The sequence below is a fragment of the Schistocerca piceifrons genome, chromosome X (assembly GCF_021461385.2).
Source record: "Schistocerca piceifrons isolate TAMUIC-IGC-003096 chromosome X, iqSchPice1.1, whole genome shotgun sequence".
Taxonomy (NCBI): Eukaryota; Metazoa; Arthropoda; class Insecta; order Orthoptera; family Acrididae; genus Schistocerca; species Schistocerca piceifrons.
This window is the reverse complement of record NC_060149.1, coordinates 760,497,762-760,520,702: the sequence shown is the minus strand read 5'-3', so window position 1 is coordinate 760,520,702 and position 22,941 is coordinate 760,497,762.

Sequence of the window (22,941 nt, the reverse complement as noted above, 5' to 3'; positions counted from 1 at the left end):
GAACTACTTAAACCTAACTAACCTAAGGACATCACACACATCCATGCCCGAGACAGGATTCGAACCTGCGACCGTATCAATCACGAGAATGAATGTAATGAGGTAATAAATGTGCTGCAACAATGTGTTTAAAATTCCCTATTGCTTAACAGATTCCTCAAAAATTTATATGTGTTCTCATCACATTTAATTCTAATTACTTCCTTTTGTGTAGAGAATACTTTTTGCCTAAGTGGTGAGTTATCCTGGGATAAACTGATTAATCACTAACATTTGACGTGAACAGCAATGGACCCATAATAGAACTCTTTGGATTAATCAGTGTATTTTCTCCCCATGAAGGTGAAATGGTATCTCTCTTTGCAATTTCAATACAACAAATAACCAAAATTGCAAAATATCTCTATTACTCGATCATGTCTAGTTTTGGGTTTTTATTCATAACCCATCCTCAAATCATCCATCCAATCAGAATAAATGTTACTCCAGACACCAAAAATTCATTACAGTCAGTTTGCACAGAAGTACAAAGAAAGTGATCACAAAACTGGATACACATTTCATGATCATTTGCACTGCACTCCATTTTGCTAATAATTGTCATGATTTTTTGCTGTGTGGAATAATATTCGTTCTGCTTCGATGGATGATCTGAGAATGAGTTATGAATAAAAACCTAAAACTGGTGATCATCAAGTAATAAAAAGAGCATTTTGCAACTTTAGCTGTTTGTCATATTGAAATGGTATCACAAGTTGCTGGCCCTTCAACAACCTAGCATGCTGGAAGCCTGTGTCCCTCTTTGTATTACCCACAAGCCTAGTGTAACATTTTTCATCCTGATTCATAAATAGGAACTAAATCTGGCATGTGCTGAACAAGCTATCGCATAAAAACTTAATTTCTCTTATGGTACATTGTGATTGAACAATAAAAACTCTTTAATAAGTCAGAGACAATTCGAGCTGATGATCCTTTACCATTTAAAAATTTTACTATCTGTTAAGTGAAGGCATTATCAGCTTTATCAATAGAGTGATTCTTTTGAGATCCCAACGGTGATTTTGTAAGTATCTCATTACTAGTCAGAGGGATGACAACAATTAAGAAAGTTACATAAGAGGTAAGAGTTGTCAATATTTAGTAACATCTGTGAAGTCAGCTTTCTTATAAAATATGCCCAACAATGGTGTACATTAACATGTATGAGAAAGTTCACTCTGAGCTAATCAAATAACTGCAGCCACAAAACTGAATTATGTACACAATACACAATGGATCAGAAACATATGATTAATACAAAGAGAAAACACTCACCAAATGAAACAACCACACTGATGGTATGGATGGCAACTGTAAATGAGATTTGTTCATGTGTTCAATAACAGATTAACCACATTCTAGGAAAGGGTATGGGCATTTCTGGTATCAGACAGTAAGGGCTACACAACAGAAAACCTATATTTCTAATAGTTTGTGAAATTTTAAGAGAGTCAAGGAGAAAAAGTAAACAAGTAGCTTTCCTTTATGAATTTTGGCAAGAGTTAAGATTTGGTAGTGAACATTTGACTAGAGAAAATTCTGTGTTACAGTACTACAGCTATCATTCTTGCACAGTTGGAGTTTCACATCAAGTCATGCAAATGAGTGCTCACACTGATGGGTATATGAGAGTGTCCCTTAAATACCAGAATAACAATACTGTGGGCAGATCTTGTGTCATATGTATTTCTGCCACTAGGCACGTATAGTGCAACTTATTGCTAGTACAGTGCACCTGTGTTGTCATTTGGCTTGTTCTGTTCATCTGCAGTGATTGTTTTTGATGGTACTGTTTTATTCTTGTTTCACTTTTATGATGACAAGTTTAAGTGAACAACACCTAGCTGTGAAATTTTATTTTCTACTTGGTAAATATGTTACTGAAACTGTTTTAATGTTGAAAACAGCTTACCAAGATGAAGCTATGGGAAAAACTCAAGCATACGAGTAGTTTGCTCAATTTAAAACTGGCGACATGTCAATTGATGTTAAACCTTTTTCTGGACATCAGTCAACTGCCCAAATCAATGATAGTTTGTGCCATTGGGTCAGACCATCAATTAAACCTTTACTTGGAAGTTTTAAACACAACAGTGATTATCAAAAAGAACTTGATTTGTGGAAGACAGGAAATGGTTCGTCCAACACAACAATGCACCTGCACACACAGCCATCTCTGTTAGACAGTTTTTGGGTAAAAATGGCATGCACCTTACTCACTTGACTTGGCTCTCTTCGACTTTTTCTTATTTCCATGCATGAAAAGGTGCATGAAAGGACACCAATCTGACAACATTAAAGAAGTCAAAAAAGGAGGTAGAAGCTTCGGCTATTTCTAAAGATGAGTACAAAAAATGTTTTGAACATTGGAAGTGCCAGTGGGAGAAAACTATTAGTAATAATGGAAAGTATTTTCAAGGGGATCAGGTTATTTTGTACATAGTTTGAAAATATATAGCTTCTAAAAAATAATTCCAGTTTTTCTTGTTGGGTATCCCATAATATTAGATGGAATAAGTATTAACTTGCACTTTGATCATATTTGTTGGATCCTAAGATTGATGAGGTTGTTGTCTTTGATACATTTAAGTGAGTTGAAAGAGACATTAACATCCAACATTTAAGTATTTGTGCATTTATCTTCAACAAAATATAGAGCTAATAAGGAAATTAAGTTTATGAAATTACACAGTTTTATGAATCATGAAATTAAACACAAACACAGTTTCCAAATATATTTTGTCTCATTCTTCTCTAAAATTTTACTCTAGTCACTAGTGTATAGGTTGTCAGAAATACATTATTTTGTCTTCTGGCATTCAGAACCAAAACAAAACCATATGTTATAGAAACTCCAGGAAGAGAGAGAGATTTGAGTGCTGAAGGTTAAAAAAGGAGGGCAGTTCACCCAGGCCCCAACATCAGATTAATTCACCTGTAGGAGATCCTCATCATGAGGTCATAGTGACCTGCCTTTACTTTCTAACCTTCTACATCTACTTTTATTTCACAATCCACTATGGTGGAAGGTACCTTGTACCATAACTAATAATTCCCTTTCCTATCTCACTCACAAATCGAACAATGGAGAAATAAATGTCTGTTTGCTTAAATATGAACACTAATTTCTTTTTTCTTCTTTTCATGATCTTTACTGTGGCAGTAAAGTTGTTCTGTGGTCTTTCACAGGGGCTTATTCTCTAATTTTTTTCAATAGGTGTTTCATGACAAGAACATAAACTTCCCTCCAGAAAATTGCCAGCATTGAGGATATGAATTCAACAAGTCATTGGAAGTCACATGCAGAAATACTGAGCCATCCTGCCTCTATTCCCATTCTTAATTGTGAAAGAGTTGCTGATGCAGGATTTTTGTACATGAACTGACCTCTCAATTATGTCCCATAAATGTTTGACAGGATTCATATCAAGCAGTCTGGGTGGCCAAATCATTTGGTCAAATCATCCAGAATGTTCTTCAAATACAATTATCATTGTTTGGGAACATGAAGTCCATGAATGGCTGCAAATGCTCTCAAAATAGCCAAACAAAACCATTTACATTCAATAATTCGTTCAGTTGTACCAGAGGACCCAGTCTGTTCCATGTACACCCACCCCACACAATTATGGAGCCACCAACAGCTTGCACAGTGCCTTGTTGACAACATGGTCCATGGCTTCGAGGGGTCTGTGACACACTCGATCCCTACCATCAGCTCTTACAAAGTGAAATTAGGACTCATCTGACCAAGCCTTGGTTTTCCAGCCATCTAGTGTCGAAAGGATATGATTATGAGCTCAGAAGAGGCAATGCAGGTGATTTAGTGCTGTCAGCAAAGGTATTCACATTGGTCATCTCTGCCACAGCCCAATAATAGCAAATTTCACCACACTGTCCTAACAGATACGTTTGTCGTATATTCCACATTGAATTCTGCGTTTTTTTTTTTTTTTTTTTTTTTTTTTTTTTTTTTTTTTTTTTTTTTTTTTTTTTTTTTTTTATGCAGTGTTGCTTGTCTGATTAGCGCTGACACTCTACCCAAAAGCCACTGCTCTCCATCATTAAGTGAAGGCCATTGGAAATTGCATTTTCTGAAAGGTGATGCCTGAAATTTGGTATTGCCAGCAAACACTTGACACTGTGGATCTTGGAATATTGAAGTCCATAATGATTTCCGAAAAGGTTTCCCAAGCCCCAGATTTGTAGGCTGTCTCACTCACATATGATAGGTGTGTTATGGGAGTAGTATCGACCTGCTTTTTTGACCTGTTATAGAGGAGCCATACATGCGGATGGGCATACATGGGAGAATGTCGAAATGAATAGAGCAGGAGATGGACAGAGAGAGATAGCAGGAGAGAATAGGTAATTACGGAGGGAGCAGGAAGGGAGAATGAGGTGGACACAAAGACAGGAGGATGAAGAGTTAGAGGTGGGAAGGGGGATGGAGGAAATATATGCAATATATGTATAAAATGCGTATATGGTCAAGGCCACAGGGGAAAGGCTAGTCATAAAATACTTTCATTACATTGCATTTTTCATCAAGTATTGAGTAGTCCGCCCCTGGTAGCTGAGTGGTCAGCACGACGGAATGTCATACCAAACGGCCCGGGTTCGATTCCCGGCTCAGTCGGAGATTTTCTCCGCACAGGGACTGGGTGATGTGTTGTCCTTATCATTATCATTTCATCCCCATAGACACGCAATTTGCCGAAGTGGCGTCAACTAGAAAGCCTTGCACCAGGCGAACGGTCTACCCGACGGGAGGCCCTAGCCACACGACATTTCCATCAAGTATTGAGTGCAAATGGTGCACCTGAGTAACATTTACATAATTCCTTAACACTGATTAGCCAGAACATTATGACCAATAACCCACTATCGATATAAACCCTTCCAGGTGACAGCAAAGTGATGCGCAAGGAATGACTACTAGTCAGACACACACACAGTGCATGTAGTATCAGTGAGTGTGCTGACCATGTTCAGAATGAGCAATACACACCACCTGTCTGAGTTTGACCAAGGGCAGATTGTGATAGCCTGGAAGTTCAGCATGAGCATTTCAGAAACTTCATAACTTGCCGGGTGTTTGAGGAGTTCTGTGGTGAGTGTCTTCAACATGTGGCAAAACCAAGGTAAAACCACGTCCTGACACTGTGCAGTTGGGCGACCACCCCTCATTACAGGTGTCAGATGTCATAGGCTGGGCATACTCGTAAAACAGGACTCATGGTGGACTGTGGTGGAACTAACATCAGACTTTAATACTGGGCAGAATACAAGTGTGTCTGAACACACAGTGCACTGGACACTCCTAATGATGGGAGTCTGCAGCCGATGACACATACATGTGCCAATGTTAACATCATGATGCCTACAACTGAAACTGACATAGATACGTGACGATTGGTACTGGATGGTGGGGCAGTAGCAGAGTGCCACAAGGTCTGATGCTGATGAATCCTGATACCTTCTTCATCATGCCAATTGGAGGGCGCAAATCAGTCATCTTCCAGGGGAACAGCTTCTTGACAGCTGTACCATAGGATCAAGACAGGGCGGTGAGATCTCCATTATGCTCTGGGGTACATTCATGTGGGCATCCATGGGTCCAGTTGAGCTGGTGCATGATGGCCAAGGATTAACGTACACTGGTTGCAGACCATGCACACTGCTTGATGAGGATGATGTTTCCTGACAGCAGTGGCATCTTCCAGCAAGATAATGTGACATGTCACAATGCCAGGAGTGTGACAGAGTTGTCTGAGGAACACAGTAGCGATTTCCAGTTAGCATGCTGCCCCGCTCCCGGATTGGCGGATTCCAACTGTGACTGATGGATGTTAGTGTCATAAACTGCTTCCAAGATCATGATGAATACATGATGAGACTACACATAAACATCTGCAGTAAACAGAAATCCCATAAATACATATCCTTGAAGCTTCTGCAACTAGGTGAACTTACCTGGCCCTATTTCAAACAGGAAGAGTACTTGAATGTGAGTGAGAAGTACAGCAGAGAATGTTTTACTGATAGGACTGTGTCAATTGTGCGGTTGTTTATAGACCTACATACCTTGCATAACGTAGTACTAAAAGAAAAACTCATTCCCTTTTTTCTTCTTCATTTGGATGTGTGTCTTCTTGAGGCTTTTGGTCCCTTGGCTGACCCAAGAAATATTGGAGAACGATTTTAAATCTTCTGCACGAAAAGAGAACTCCCCAAGCAGTGACAAACAAAGCCATTGCGTACATAGTTATTTCCATAAACATGGTTCTACGTTACGTAAGTAGCACCTGTCCCAGCACGAGTACCAAAGGCCTACCGCTGGAGTGGTGAATGTCGGTTGCAATTTTGAAACAGTTGACAGCAGCCTGCGATAGTAAAGGGTCAGAAAAGTAAAAACATTTTGTGCGATCGTTGGACTCGAAAGAAAATACAGTTTTCACATTCATTTAATGAAAACCACTCCAGATGCTTTTGGAAACTACTGCGTCCACGTTGTCCCTCTGCACAAAATTTTTCCGAAGAACTTAAAAATGGCCTGCTGCAAAATACGAAACCAATAGTGGACGCAATAAAGTTCTCAATGCCAACTTGAGCGATCTTCAATAAAAAAGGAAGAGGGTTGCGGATTCAGCACATCTTCCGAACATGGAGTAACTAATTGTTTTATTAGTGCAGACCCATCTCTCTTTTGATGTACCGGTAACATAGTAATTGTAGCCATCTTCCTGAAGCAGCTGTTTTGTCTATACAGCTTGCTTCCCTGGCCATTCAGCTTGAGTTCATGCACAATTGTCCCACATGAATATGAATCAAATATCACATATAGCACTGTAGCCGTAATTCATGAAACAAGACACAATTCACCATCCACTAATGATACGGCGCAAATTTCATCCCGCAACCGAAAATTAGAATTATTGGTACACATTCTGTCATTTAGTGTCACGTTTTTCGTTACGGATATGTACGACGTTAATACGAATGAGTGGTGTCTGTTCCTTTGGACCAGTGGCGTAGCGTGGTTGTAAAGGTTGGGGAGAGACTATATTTATTATAGGTAGACAAAATAGTACAATAAACTATAATTTAAACAAATGAAACAAAATGCATCAAATAAAACAACAACTGCTACTATTACCACTACCGCTGCCACTAATAACAATAATAATAATAATAATAATAACTAACTTGTTCAAGAAACGATGACAAATCTGTAGAACTCCAGCAGCAAGAGAAGAAGCACTTACATTTTCTTGTATACAAGCGCAATGCGCCTGTCTTTTCTTCCCACAAATGAGTCTATAACTCGGTCTACAAAGATCTGATCACTGGATAGCTCACCAATTAGCGTCTTTTCTATTGCTAACGTGCTCAAACACGACAGCCGGGTGTTGGACATTGAATTCCTTGAATAATTCTTCACTCGTTTAAGAGTACTCATGCTTCGTTCACTGCTTGCTGTAGTTGCAGGTAGGATCAAAACCAAACGCAGGAACTTCGTTGTTTCTTCATAAACACAGTCTAAATCATTGTTGACAGTGTATTTTAAGAGGATTCTTGGAGATAGTTGTTTTTTCACATCAGCGTATATGTTACAGAGTGCATTTTCAAGTTGTTCTTGTTTGAAAAAAGGGTACTGTTCTAATAACTGAAGCAGTTTCAACTTTGGGAATTCTTTTTGATAGTTCGAGAAACACTTTTCGTTCTAAAGTTCACAAATTGAATTTGGGGAAACGCTTGAAATCTTCTTTCCATCTGAACAATTTGCAAATGCAGTATCTCGTAAGTTAGTGCCCTGAGAGATGTCTTTTGACTGTCACGGAATGACAAGTTGCCATTCAAACACAAACTGCATTTAATGCATTCATCAACGAATGTTTCCGTTCTTAATTGCCGTAAGTTTCTCAGAACAGTTCTTATTTCGTCGTGCCAAGCAGTTATACTGACACATTTTGGCTGAAGAACATTAAAGAATTGAACAACATAAACAAAGCAGTCTCGGTAGAAACAAAGCAAGTAGACAAACGTAGGATCATCCACCCGTCGTTTCATTCTCACAGCACAGCTCAAAGATTCAGGGTCCCACTGAGACTCTGTATCATCAATTGTATAATTTAAAACACTATATAGCTCTGAGAACTGACTAGATATTGTTCAAACTGCCCTGGAATGAAAGTTCCAGCGAGTATTGCTTGCATGTGGCAGTTTAAATCCTTTCTCTTAGCAATACAGTTCGTTTTGATGATTTGCTGAAAAAAGCAGTTATATCTCCATAAACATCGTAAAATCCAACGAATCTTTCCTCAATTTTGTCTGCAATACAGTATCTGAATATTATACTCATTTGACTCTTGCATGACATGTCTAATATTTCATCAGCTTCAATCGAAATGAAATTGCAGTTCTGAATTTCAGACCTTATTTTCTCATTAACTGCCAGAGTTATCATTTCTATTACATCATTCTGTATATCTGGAGAAGTTCCTTTAAAGGTTGAAGAGATGACAAATGGTCTTGGATTAACTGCTCTCCTTGAGCTAGTAAATCCAACAATTCCAGATAGTTATCTTTGTAGCTGGAGGATTCATCCTCTCGATGGCCGCGAAAGGTTAGTCCAATACTCTCCTATTGGATACAACTTGTTCGTTGTATTTTATTGCTGTCAGCCGAGCGGCTTCAGAAAGGGCGTGCTCAATTCTACTTTTGCCCAATAACAGAAATGATTCTTTGTTCTGCAGGTGATGTTTTGATATCTGGTGCTTTGGTGCATTCCGGTCAAAGTTTTTTATTGTACAAATGCCCTCATTGCACTATTCCTTTTCACCACCAAACAGAAGACATATATAACAATATAATCTGTTATTAACTGCAATCGCAGTCAGCCAAGTATACTTTTCGTACCAGGCTGTCTGAAAAGTGAGTTTTTGTTTGGCTTCACTTAAAAACTACACTGAGTATAGGAGTAGGTCGTTTGTCCTTCAATTCGAACTTTTTTCGTACGGTATGTTAATGTAGAAAAAGGCGTTTTTAATAAAAATTCTGTAAGGTGTTCAGTTGCTCGCTCACTCATGTTGGTGACACAACGAAATTATGCACTAAAATCTCACAAGAATGACTATGAACACAAACCGCGCGACTGTTCACTACTGTGTTAAAATCCTGCATAGAAGCGGCAGAGACTAGTCTCGATGCCTGCTAGCAAGTGCAGCGCACCGGTCTTCGTGGAAGAGAGGAAGTGGAGGGGGCGCAGGCGCACACAGCCAGGTAAGGGAAGGTAAGGGAAGGGAGGCAGAGCAGCCGAGTCTCAAGCAGGCAAATACGCCAATACCCAGGGTGCGGCGCGGGCTACAACACTGATGTCACATTTAGAGCTCTTAGCAGAAAGTTATTTATATTTTTGTTATGAATTACTATTGAATCTTTTTTAAGCACAAATACAGGGGAGACTAAGTCTCAAAGTCTCCCCTCACGCTACGACACTGCTTTGGACATGTCTGAAAGAACAGACACTACATAGAATTCGCAGCTGTGAATCACATTGTGTAGAAGAGAAAGGAAAGAAACTATTGATGTCAGCTGCATTAGGGCTTTATGCGGAATCAGCAGTGATGAAAGAAAATGTGTGCCAAACCAAGACTCAGCTGCTTACTAGGCACTTGCTTTAGAAATTGCGCCACCCAGACGCATTGTTCATCGCGATTGCGTGGCTGTCTCAGCACACATACCGGCTGACCCACACTGGCATGGAGTGCCACCTAACTGCAGTCCCCCTCCATGTCATCCTTGCTCGCTACTCTTAGATTTCCGCAGAAGGTTGTACGTAATTGTGCATCCACACTGAAGGTAGAAGACTCATTACCTATCAAGTGAATCAGTTATATGAATGCATAGTCTCCATTCTTTCGGACACATTGAAAACGACAGACACCACGCGGGATCTGCAGCTGTAAAACACATTATGTAAATTGAAGGTAAAGGGACTTTTGGTGTCAGCTGCATTGGGAATTTATGTAGAATCAGAGGCGATGAGCGAAAATATGTGCTGAAAAAGTCAACATGGAATGTTCTGCTGACTAGGCAGTTGGATTAACAACTGCACCACGCGAACACAGTGTTTATCACGACGACACAGACTATCTTGGCACACCTTCTGGCCAAACCACACTCCCACCCAGTGTCACCTATATGCAGTCCCTGTCCATGTCCTCCATGCTCGCTATTTTGAGATTCCTGCAGAAGGTTGTGCGTAACTGTGCATCTGCACTGAAGGTGATGGATACGAATCAGTTTTATGAACGCATGGTGACTGTTCTTTCAGAAATGACCAAAATGACAGACACTAAGTGGAATCCGCAGCTGTAACAAATATTATGTAAACTGAAGGTGGAGGGGGTAGAAGGAAAGAAAAGAAAAGGAACTATTGATGTCAGCTGAATTGGGACTTAATGTTGATTCAGTGATAATGAGCGAAAGTGTGTGCCAGACTCGGATTCAACAAGGGATCTCCTGCTTATTAGGCAGTTGTGGTAACAACTGGGCCACCTACTTTTTTTGTTTTCTTTTTTGCCCCTGGACAAGAAAGGGAAAACTACAAAAATATCTACTTGCCATCGCCACTTGTCCCTAACAAAAAAAAATGCACCTCTTCAGGCGTTGGCGCCTATCTAGGCCTATCCCAAAACAACTAACCTATTACTACAATGGTGTAGGGAAAGAAAAAAGTAAGGGGGAAGAACATAGAGAGTAGCGATGAAAATGAAAGTAGTTGTGTATGGGCTTGTTTTTGTTTGTTTATTTTATTGCATTTTTATGTTATTTTTTGTTGTCTTTATGCTTAGATGCAGGGTGGTCCATTGATAATGTCCGGGCCAAATATCTCACGAAATAAGCGTCAAACGAAAAAACTTCAATGAACGAAACTCGTCTAGCTTGAAGGGGAAAACCAGATGGCGCTATGGTTGGCCCGCTGCCCTAGGTCAAACGGATATCAACTGGTTTTTTTAAAAATAGGAACCCCCATTAAAATTACTTATTCGTGTAGTACATAAAGAATTATGAATGTTTTAGTTGGACCATTTTTTTCGCTTTGTGATAGATGGCACTGTAGTAGTCACAAACGTATAAGTACGTGGTATCATGTAACATTCTGCCAGTGTGGACAGTATTTGCTTCGTGATACATTACTCGCGTTGAAAAGGACCGTTTACCAATTGCAGAAAAGGTCTATATCGTGTTAATGTATGGCTATTGTGATCAAAAAGCCCAACGGGCGTGTGCTATGTATACTGCTCGGTATCATAGACGACTTCATCCAAGTGTCCGGACCGTTCGCCAGATAGTTACGTTATTTAAGGATACAGGAAGTGTTCAGCCACATGTGAAACGTCAATCACGACCTGCAATAAATGATGATGCCCAAGTAGGTGTTTTAGCTGCTGTTGTGGCTAATCCGCGCCGGCCGGAGTGGCCGAGCGGTTCTGGGCGCTACAGTCTGGAGCCGCGCAACCGCTACGGTCGCAGGTTCGAATCCTGCTTCAGGCATGGATGTGTGTGGTGTCCTTAGGTTAGTTAGGTTTAAGTAGTTCTACGTTCTAGGAGACTGATGACTTCAGAAGTTAAGTCCCATAGTGCTCAGAGCCATTTTGCTAATCCGCACATCAGTAGCAGACAAATTGCGCGAGAATCGGGAATCTCAAAAACGTCGGTGTTGAGAATGCTGCATCAACATCGATTGCACACGTACCATATTTCTATGTGACAGGAATTGCATGGTGACGACTTTGAACGTCGTGTACAGTTCTGCCACTGGGCAGAAGAGAAATTACGGGACAATGACAGATATTTGCACGCGTTCTATTTGGCGACGAAGCGTCATTCACCAACAGCGGTAACGTAAATCGGCATAATATACACTATTGGGCAACGGAAAATCCACAATGGCGGCGACAAGTGGAACATCAGTGACCCTGGCGGGTTAATGTATGGTGCGGCATTATGGGAGGAAGGATAATTGGCCCCTATTTTATCGATGACAATCTAAATGGTGCAATGTATGCTGATTTCCTACATAATGTTCTACCGATGTTACTACAAGATGTTTCACTGCATGACAGAATGATGATGTACTTCCAACATAATGGATGTCCGGCACATAGCTCGCGTGCGGTTGAAGCGGTATTGAATACCATGTTTCATGACAGGTGGATTGGTTGTCGAAGCATCATACCATGGCCCGTACGTTCACAGGATCTGACGTCCCCGGATTTCTTTCTGTGGGGAAAGCTGAAGGATATTTGCTACCATGATCCACCGACAACGCCTGACATCATGCGTCAGCGCATTGTCAATGCGTGTGTGAAATTACGGAAGGCGAACTACTCGCTGTTGAGAGGAATGTCGTTACACGTATTGCCAAATGCATTGAGGTTGATCGACATCATTTTGAGCATTTATTGCATTAATGTGGTATTTACAGGTAATCACGCTGTAACAGCATGCATTCTCAGAAATGATAAGTTCACAAAGGTACATGTATCACATTGGAACAACCGAAATAAAATGTTCAAACGTACCTACGTTCTGTATTTTAATTTAAAAAACCTACCTGTTCTCAACTGTTCGTCTAAAATTGTGAGCCATATGTTTGTGACTATTACAGCACCATCTATCACAAAGCGAAAAAAGTGGTTCAACTAAAACATTCATATTTCTTTACATATTACACGAATATGTAATTAAAAAATGGGGGTTCCTATTTAAACAAACGCAGTTGATATCCGTTTGACCTATGGCAGCGCCATCTAGCGGGCCAACCATAGTGCCATCTGGTTTCCCCCTTCAAGCAAGACAAGCTTCGTTCTTTGCAGTTTTTTCGTTTGACGCTTATTTCGTGAGATATTTGGACCGGTCACAATCAATGGAATACCCTGTATATATATTTTTATTTTCTTTTACTTATTTACTTTTTTTTAATTTTTAAATGTTTTAAATTAAATTAGTCTATGTACCAGAATTCCAGGAGTCACTAACGCCTTCTGATTGGCGGAACGTCCAAATGTGTTTTCTCGAAAATTTAATGGAGATTCTGTTTGTAGTGGCTTCAGAACATAATGTCGGGAAAAAGGTATCAGCATCTCATGGCTTGGGCGTTTCGGCTGGAGGGCGGGTCATGAAAGGCGCTCCGTAGAAAACTGGAAAGGAACGTGTTGTATCTGGGGTTGTGAACAAGTGTACAGTGTCGATCGTTAAGGTACGTCCAGTAACCTAGTTCTGAATTCTTGTCAGGGCCAAAAATGTAGCGGACCGTATGGCAGCGTATCCAATTCACAGCAATAGCTTTTGGTGCAGGGTAGTGAATCACATCCAGGAATAAAAGCATCAGGAAAATGATCTGAGCAGGTGTCTGTTGGGTAAGGAAAGCTAAGATATGCTGCACGAGCCTCCAGACGTCAGACAATGGACCACATGAGAACTGAGGAGCGTCTGTGTCCTCCACACCACAGTAAACGCAGGTGGGTGTGCAGTGGTGCGGATGTGGTGCAAATGAAACTGGTTGACCTGTTTGCCATTGATGGTGATATGCCAGGTGGACTGGACGCTGATATCAATATAACCAGCGTATTGCGCTTATCACACACGACGCCATGTGATCTGGGGAAACGTGTTCAATGAAGTTGGGGGATCGACGTTGTAATGTGTCATCTACAGTCTTTGTCCAGAGTATACATAAAGGGGTAAGGAGTGCAGGATGTAACTTAATTCAAGAAAGAAGTGTCGAAAGTGATAAAAGGGGGTTGTAATGTCTTACAACATGACTGGGACTGACATGGAGACTGGCGTGCATTCATGCAAAAACAGTCCGATCAGGTTCGTCAGGCAGCGACGCCAGACTTTCAGTCGGGAGTTAACAAAAAGTGCCATAACTCTGTCTGGCACATGGAATAAGCCCACTCCACCATCCTCCTGTGGGAGGGCAAGGATGAATACTGAACTTTAAATAACATCCCGGTACAGACAAATGATTCCATCGTCATCAACTTATGACGTGTGAGGGTAATCGGGACCAGAAACTTGTGCCACATAGGGGATGTGTGAGGCGTGGTAAACATTTACTTACTGCCCATGCTGTACAATGTCGAGGGATGTAAACCAGTGGTCCACACGGTTAACCCTGATCATTTGGAAGAGACGTCTACTACTGGTTGCCGCTGAACACCTGGACAAAGTGTTTATCACAGTGTTTATTGCAGTTGCATTACTATCTCACAGTATCTCATAGCCAAGCTACTCACCCATCTAGTACCACCTATCCACAGTCCCCATCATATCCTCCATGCTCATTATCTCGAGATTGCTGCAGAAGCTTGAACATAATTGTGCATCTGCTCTGACTGTGGTGAATTGGTTGCCCATCAAGGTGAATAAATTATACAGATGTCAAAAGAACAGACACCATACATTCATTTAACTTATTTACCTCAATAGAGAATGAATCCACATCTTCAGTGTGGATGCACAATTACATTTGTCCTGCAGAAATCTCAAAGTAGAGATGGAGAGTTTGGAGGACACGAACAGTGACTGCTGATAGGCTGGTTCTGGTGGGAGTGTGGGTCAGCCATGGTGGAGGGGGAGGGGGGCAAGATAGTTCGCCCAGTTGCCAGAAACACTGTGTACAGGTGGTGCAGTGGTTAATGCAATTTCCTAGTAAACAGTAGATCCCTGATCGAATCTCTGTGTGACACACGTTTTCACTTGTTGCTGCTGATTCTGCATGAACTCCCGATACAGCTGCCATCAATGGTTCCTTCCCTTTTCTTTCCTTTCCTCTCCATCTACCTTCAGTTTACATAATATGTATCATAGCGGCATATTCCGCATGGTCTGTTCTTTCAGACATGGGCGGGGGTTTTGGTCAGATGGGAGGCATGGCGAGACAGTCCATGCAATTGTGGTAAACAGTGTGGCTGGTTGGTGCAGTGGTTAATGCAACTACCTCTCCTCTCGTCATCGATAGTTGCTAGTAAAGCTAAAGCAGCCAGTTTAGGCGTCTTCGTTTCGTAAACACTTGTCTATATGTTATTTAGCTCGCGCGCGTCAACTGCAGTCAACAACTGCCGCTGGAGCGCGCTGCCGTCGCATGTGAGCACGCTGGGTCACGCGTACCGTATGCACGAGTCGCATCGTTTCTGAGCGTTCAGCAGCACGGTGGACTCGGCACACTCAACGCTCAACGTTGGAATGCACGGCCCGTGTGCCGACGGCTTTAGGTGTGTTATGGTGTCCTTCAGGGACATGGCTGCCAAGAAGGGAAAGAACCAATGTGCACTCCGTGTGCATACCGGGTAGAGTGACTCCAGATGTGGAAAGGATATTTCCGGATGACATGAAGAGCACAGGATGCAGCAAACTACAGGTGGTTGCTCACGTCAGTACCAAAGATGCTTGTCATTTTGGATCAGAAGAGATTCTCTCTGGTTTCGAGCGGCTGATAGAAGTGGTAAAGGCTGCCAGTCTTGCTTGAAAGGTGAAAGGAGAGCTCACATTTGCAGCATAGTCGACAGGACCGATTGCGGACCTCTGGTACAGAGCCGAGTGGAGGGTCTGAATCAGAGACTCAGGCGGTTCTGCGACCATGTAGGCTGCAGATTCCTCGACTTGCGCCAAAGGGTGGTTGGGTTTTGTGTTCCACTGAATAGGTCAGGTGTCCACTATACGCAGGAGGTGGTTACAGGGTAGCAGGGGTTGTGTGGAGTGGACTGGGCGGTCTTTTAGGTTAGAGGGTCTCGGGAAGACACAAGAAGGGCTTCAGTCGCAGAGGGTGCACGGTGAACACAGGAAGAACGTAGATACAGGAGCCATAGGTATAACAGTTGTAAATTGTTGTAGCTGTGTTGGGAAAGTACCAGAGCTCCAAGCGCTAATAGAAAGCACTGATGCTCAAATCGTTATAGGCACTGAAAGCGGGAGAAGAAGCTCAGCCGAAATTTTTGCGAAGAACCTAACGGTGTTCCGAAAGGATATGCTAAACACGATTGGCGGTGGCGTGTTTGTTGCCGTTAGAAGTAGATTATCTTGTCGCGGAATTGAAGTAGATAGTTCCTGTGAGTTGGCAACCGGAGTGAAATGATAATTGGATCCTTTTACCGACCTCCCAATTCAGATGATACAGTTGCTGAAAGATTCAAAGAAAACTTGAGTTGGATTTCAACTCGCACTTGACTCATACGGTTATAGTTGGTGGTGGCTTTAATTTACCTTCGATATGTTGGCGAAAATACGTTTTTAATTCCGGAGGTACACATAAAACATCATCGGAAATTGTGCTAGACGCATTCTCTGAAAATTATTTCGAGCAGTTAGTTCCTGAGCCCACACGAATAGTAAACGGTTGTGAAAACACACTTGACCACTTAGCAACAAACAATCCTAAAAACGAGGATCAAAACCGATACAGGGATTATCGAACACAGGGTTGTCGTAGCGAGATTGAATATTGTGACCCCCAAATCCTCCAAAAATAAACGAAAAATATACCTATTCAAAAAAGCAGATAAAAATTCACTTCACGCCTTCCTGAGAGACAATGTCCACTCCTTCCAAATTAATAATGTAAGTGTAGACCAGATGTGGCTTGAATTCAAAGAAATAGTATCTGCAGCAGTTGAGAGATTTATACCGAATAAATTAACAAACGACGGAGTTGATCCTAATTAGTACACAAAACCGGTCAGAATACTGTTGAAGAAACAACGAAACAAACATGTCCAAATTTAAACAGACGCAAAGTCCTCAATATTGGCGATCTTTTACAGAAGCTCGAAATTTAGCGCGGACTTCAATGCGAGATGCTTATAACATTTTCCACAACGAAACTTTGTCTCGAAACTTGGCAGAAAATCCAAAGGGATTCTGCTCGTATGTGAAGTATGTTAGGGGCAAGAAACAATCAAAGCCTTCTCTGCGCAATAGCCATGGAGATACTATCGAAAACAGTGCTGCCAAAGCAGGGTTACTAAACACAGCCTTCCTAAATGCCTTCACAAAACCTTCCAAAATGCCTTCACAAAAGAAGGCGAAGTAAATATTCCAGAATTCGAATCAAGAACAGCTGCCAACATGAGCAACGTAGAAGTAAATATCCTCGGAATAGTGAAGCAACTTTAATCACTTAATAAAGGCAAGTCTTCTGGTCCAGACTGCATACCAGTTAGGTTCCTTTCAGAGTATGCATTAGCTCCATACTCAACAAGCATTCACAACCGGTCGCTTGACGAAAGATCAGTACCCAAGACTGGAAAGTTGCACAGGTCACACTAATATGCAAGAAAGGTAATAGGAGTAATCCACATAATTACTGGCCCATATCATCACCGTCGATATGCAGCAGGATTTGGAACATATATTGTGTTCGAACATTATGAATACTTGGAAGAAAACGGTCTATTGACACACAGTCAACATGGGTTTAGAAAACAGCGTTCTTGTGAAGTACAACTAGCTCTTTATTCGCATGAATTGTTGTGTGCTATTGACAAGAGATTTCAGATCGATTCCGTATTTCTGAATTTCCGGAAGGCTTTTGACACTGTACCACACAAGCAGGTTGTAGTGAAATTGCGTTCTTATGGAATATCGTCTCAGTTATGAGATTGGATTTGTGACTTCCTGTCAGAAAGGTCACAGTTCGTAGTAACTGACGAAAAGTCATCGAGTAAAACAGAAGTGATTTCTGGCGTTGAACAAGGTTGTGTTATAGGCCCTTTGCTGTTACTTATCTATATAAACGGTTTGGGAGACAATCTGAGCAGCCGTCTTCGGTTGTTTGTAGATGACGCTGTCGTTTATCGACTAATAAAGTCATCAGAAGATCAAAACAAATTGAGAAACGATTTAGAAAAGATATCTGAATGGTGCGAAAATTGGCAGTTGACCTTAAATAACGAAAAGTGTGAGGTCATCCACATTACTGCTAAAAGAAATTCGTTAAACTTCGGTTACACGATAAATCAGCCAAATCTAAAGGCCGTACATTCAACTAAATACCAAGGCATTACAATTACGAACAACTTCAATTGGAAGGAACACATAGAAAATGTGTGGGGTAGGCTAACCAAAGACTGAGTTTTATTGGCAGGACACTTAGAAAATGTAACAGATCTACTAAGGAGACTGCCTACACTACGCTTGTCGCTCCTCTTTTAGAATACTGCTGCACGGTGTGGGAACCTTACCAGATAGGACTGACGGAGTACATCGAAAAAGTTCAAAGAGGGCAGCACGTTTTGTATTATCAAGAAATATGGGAGAGAGCGTGACTGAAATGATACAGGATTTGGGCTGGACACCATTAAAAGAAAGGCGTTTTTCGTTGCGACGGAATCTTCTCACGAAATTCCAATCACCAACTTTCTCCTCCGAACGCGAAAATATTTTGTTGACACCGACCTACATAGAGAGAAACGATCACCACGATAAAATAAGGGCAATCAGAGCCCGTACGGAAAGATATTGGTGTTCGTTCTTTCCACGCAATATACGACGTTGTAATACTAGAAAATTGTATAGGTGGTTCGATGAACCCCCTGCCAGGCACTTAAATGTGATTTGCAAAGTCTCCATGTAGATGTAGATGTAGATGTAGATGACGAGGTGTGCGTCCAGCGACGGAAGGGCGAGGGTGACAATTTGTGTGAGGTCAGATTTAAACTTTTCGAAGGCCGTTTTCATTTCAGGCGTCCACGTCATGCTCGTTTGCCGGGATGCCTGTAAAAATTAATGACTCCGAGGAAACTTTGTAGGTGTTGATGGTCCAAGGGATGAGGGAGGAGGCGAATTTGTTTCTTTTCTCCAGCGTGGGGCATATCCCCAAAGTGTCAACCAAATGTCCAACGAAGTTGACACAGTTACTGTAGTTGTCATATGTTGTTATTAATTGTGCCACTAACTTGCCCAACATGGTGCGTAAATGAATCTCATGTTCATCAGGAAACTGCGAGAAAATTATCACGTCAACTAGGTAAGCATAACAGATATTAAATAGCAGGCTGTCAGTAAACCTCTGCCAGGTCCGAGCCGCTTTTGTTAACCTGTAAGTCATAAATAAAAAATAAAAACGACCGAATGACGTGATTATTGTAATTTTTGGTATATCCTCATCAGCCATAGGTATCCGAAAATAGATCCTTTTACATTCAGTAACACTGACTGTGGTAGTACCAGCAAGTTCGGCCGGCTGGAGTGGCCGTGCGGTTCTAGGCGCTAAACTCAGGAACCGCGCGACCGCTACGGTCGCAGGTTTGAATCCTGCCTCGGTCATGGATGTGTGTGATGTACTTAGGTTAGTTAGGTTTAATTAGTTCTAAGTTCTAGGCGACGTGTGACCTCAGAGGTTAAGTCGCATAGTGCTCAGAGCCATTTGAACCATTTTTTGAACCAGCAAGTTCATGTGCGAAGTCTTGTAAGTTCAGTACAGGGCAGCTGTCTATTACAATCAGGGCGTTGAAGTACAGATAATCGCCAAACAGTCGCCAAGTACGAGGGTCGGCACTTTAATAATGGCAATTATTTATTTACAGCTCGTGCAAAATAGATACGTGTTTCAAAGTTTTACTGACCTTCAGAGTAGTCACCAGAATTGTGTATAACCCATTGCCAGCGATGTGGAAGTCGTAGGAGATTCTTAGCCGTGCCAGTTGTGTTAACTGCTCGAGCGACACAGTCTATTGCCCGACGAATTTGTCGCAGTTCTGAAGTGAATGCTATGAAGTGTTTCCTCCAGTTTAGAAATCGAGTTGAACTTACGAGGGCTTAAGTCAGGGGCATGCAGTAGGTGGCACAGCACTTAGCAGCCCCATCAATCAAACAAATCAGAAACAGCTTGCACTGTACGTGCTTGAGCATTGTCCTGCAAAATGATGGTCATGTCCTGCAGAAAGTGTCATCACTTCTGTCTCTAAGCTGGTCGTAGGTTGTATTCCAAAAACGAACAGCGAGCTTGACAGGAGAAGCCCAGGCATTTTGGATGGCTCTGTACAATACCAGCATGCAAGAGTTTGTCCATGGTGGCTTTTGCCGCTTTCAGTTTGTTGGGAGGTAGGAAACGAAGATGATGGCAGACTAGCAGGCTGGGGTTGTTGTTGATGCAGTGAACTATCCTGTCAGAGATGGTACAAATAGTCTGTGGCCAGATGGTCCGGCGTGATGTGGGATCTGAGGACATAGTGATAGGTGTTATTGTAACACCATCATCAACAGACAACCTGGTCGCAGAGGCACTGTCAGTAACACTGGGTGTGGTTGGGGGAGAACATTTAGGTAATGGAACTTGAATGAACTGTTTCGAGGCCGACGCAATGTCTTCATCATCAGGCAATGGGTGTAGATGTGGCAGAACAGTGAGTTGTTGTTGTGCTGTATGATGCTCACTAAATGTCTTGACGATGCATAAATGGAGAATGTCACTGGCTGCTCGCATATCTCAGTTGGAACACCACAATTCAGAGTGCATGACAGATGTCATGTGGAGCTCACCAGTAAGCATTTGGCATTTCAAGATAACATCGAGGGGCGTCTCTGACTGCGAAGTAGGACATGATGGCATATAATTCACAGGAAGCGAGTCACTGGACTTGCTGCTGATCAGCTGTCGGCCATTGTGGTGCAGGATCAGAGCACAGTTCAGGTCTGGGAGTAAACAGTAAGGCCTGAGGAAGTCAACTACTAAGATGGGTTCCACCATTTCAGCCACCAAGAACGTCCAGGGCATAGGTGATGGAGGTGGTGCCAACCACCAGTATCCCAGTCATTAGCTGTGCAAAGTTGCATGGGTGAAGGTGAAAATGTAGCAAGAGTGAGGGATTGTGTAATCAGCTGACAATAGCTCTGTTGATTAGAAGGAAAGAATTTAGTTGTGCATCTTAAACAAAGAGGCGAGAGCCATCTGGTAGTAGATGAGACCAGCAGATGGTGTTAAAAGTGATTATTTGTGGAGACCTGAAGTGGACGAGTGACCTGATGCACTGGTACCAGGCCGTGAGAGCAGTTTGGGTATGAACAAGGCTGTATGCAACGTAGTGTGTCAGAGCTAAAGTGAGGGTGGAACCAGCAGAGGCAGAGCATGCTAGCGGGTGTAGTGCCCAGCTGACCCGCACCGTTTTTACTGGCAGGTAAGGATCAGTGACTGGGCGGAGGTGCACCAGTGATAGTCTGCACTGTAGGCATTTTTTTATGTTTGGTACCCAGAAAACCTCATGGAGCAGTAGTGAATGTAAGGTTCAGCGAGTCCAGTAGACGTTGGGTGGCTGGCTTCTGCGTGGTAGGAAGTGCACAGTGGTGACCAAGCTCACAGGCAGTGTGTTGGCTAGGCTCAGCTGGGTTCTTTTGTTGCCACAATTAAGGTGGGGATGCTGTCAGCTGTAGCGCATTTACAATGAGAATTAATGAAGAGGCAACTCTGTGCAAGCGCTAACATTCTGTCAGCCATGCACAGTTTGAAATATGGTGAAGCATCCTTGTACATGAGCATCGCTGATTGAATGCTCCCCAGCAGTTTTAATAGTCACAAATTCCACAGGGCATAATCCAGGGTAGGCTCATATCAGTTTGCAGGTGAAGCTTGTGCCACAGTGTGAAAGGCCTTCTGCGATAGAGTGAGGTTCAGTTATCACTAGATGAAGTTGTTCCTCTGCTGAGTGGGATAGGCGTTGAAACAGTAGGGCCTTGACAGGCTTGTATTTGTTTGTTTGTGTGTGGACATCAAGCAGAAAGTCACTAATGGGATCGACGTTATCACTGAGGTGCTTAAGAAGTACTGCAAATTTGTCAATGTCCTCAGTGATGCCTGTGGACTGCATTATGCACTCACTAAGAGTGAACCACAGCATAGGCGAGTCCATGTTCAACAGATGGAGTCTTGCTGAGGATATGCAGAATGATAAGGGTCATGGTTATATGAGGCTGGCAGCAACATGAGGTAAGCACTGCCTGACACGGTAGATGCAGCATGAGCAGAGGTGTCATGGAGTAGCGCATCATAAAGTGGCAAAGAGATACACAGCACTGCAGGCACAGTAGGCATGGAAGCATTGGGAAGCAGCGCATCATAACATGGGAAAGAGAAATGTGACACAATATGCGTGGCAGGTATGGAAGCGTTCGGACGGATTGTGTCATGAGGAGATAAATGAATATGCGTTGCAATAGACATGAGCCAAGTGTGGAGGTGGGCGTGACCGGCAGGTGCACGGGAGCTGCTGGATGCTGTGAGTACATGGTATGCTCATGAGGTAATGAATCTATTGAGGCAGTTTGTTGAATCTGGACGTTACACATGCATAGAGTAGTTGCAGTGTGTGAGCATCATGTGCAGCGCTAGTGGATACATGTGAACGTGGGTGAGGGGTGTAGATGTGATGTTACTCAGGTGACGTGGCAGCAATTGCGATGCAGATGATATGGGCGAATGCTGCATGAAAACATAGTATGTGTCGGGTAGTTTGCTTTTATGTCCAGGAAGATCACTTGAACCCATATTATTTTGTCCATGAGGCAGTAAATTGTTGTAAATTGGTTTGGACTTAAAGAGTGTATATGGGGATAAGTGTCATTATTTCCCACATGGGAGCTCAAGTACTATTTGTACTAAGAAATGGTACAGCAGGAAGCCATTGTTCAGCTGGAATCACATTCATTGTCATAGCCGAATTTCTAGGCAAATAGTAACCTGGCATCATTACAGTGCTGTCCCTGATAAGGCACACAGGCAAATCAAAATATTTAATTGGCCAGTTTGGTGTGAAGTGACGTGAGTTTGGCGTGGTAGATGTGGAAACAATGGAAGCATTGTCATCGGTTCACTACACACTGCTGAATTGGATA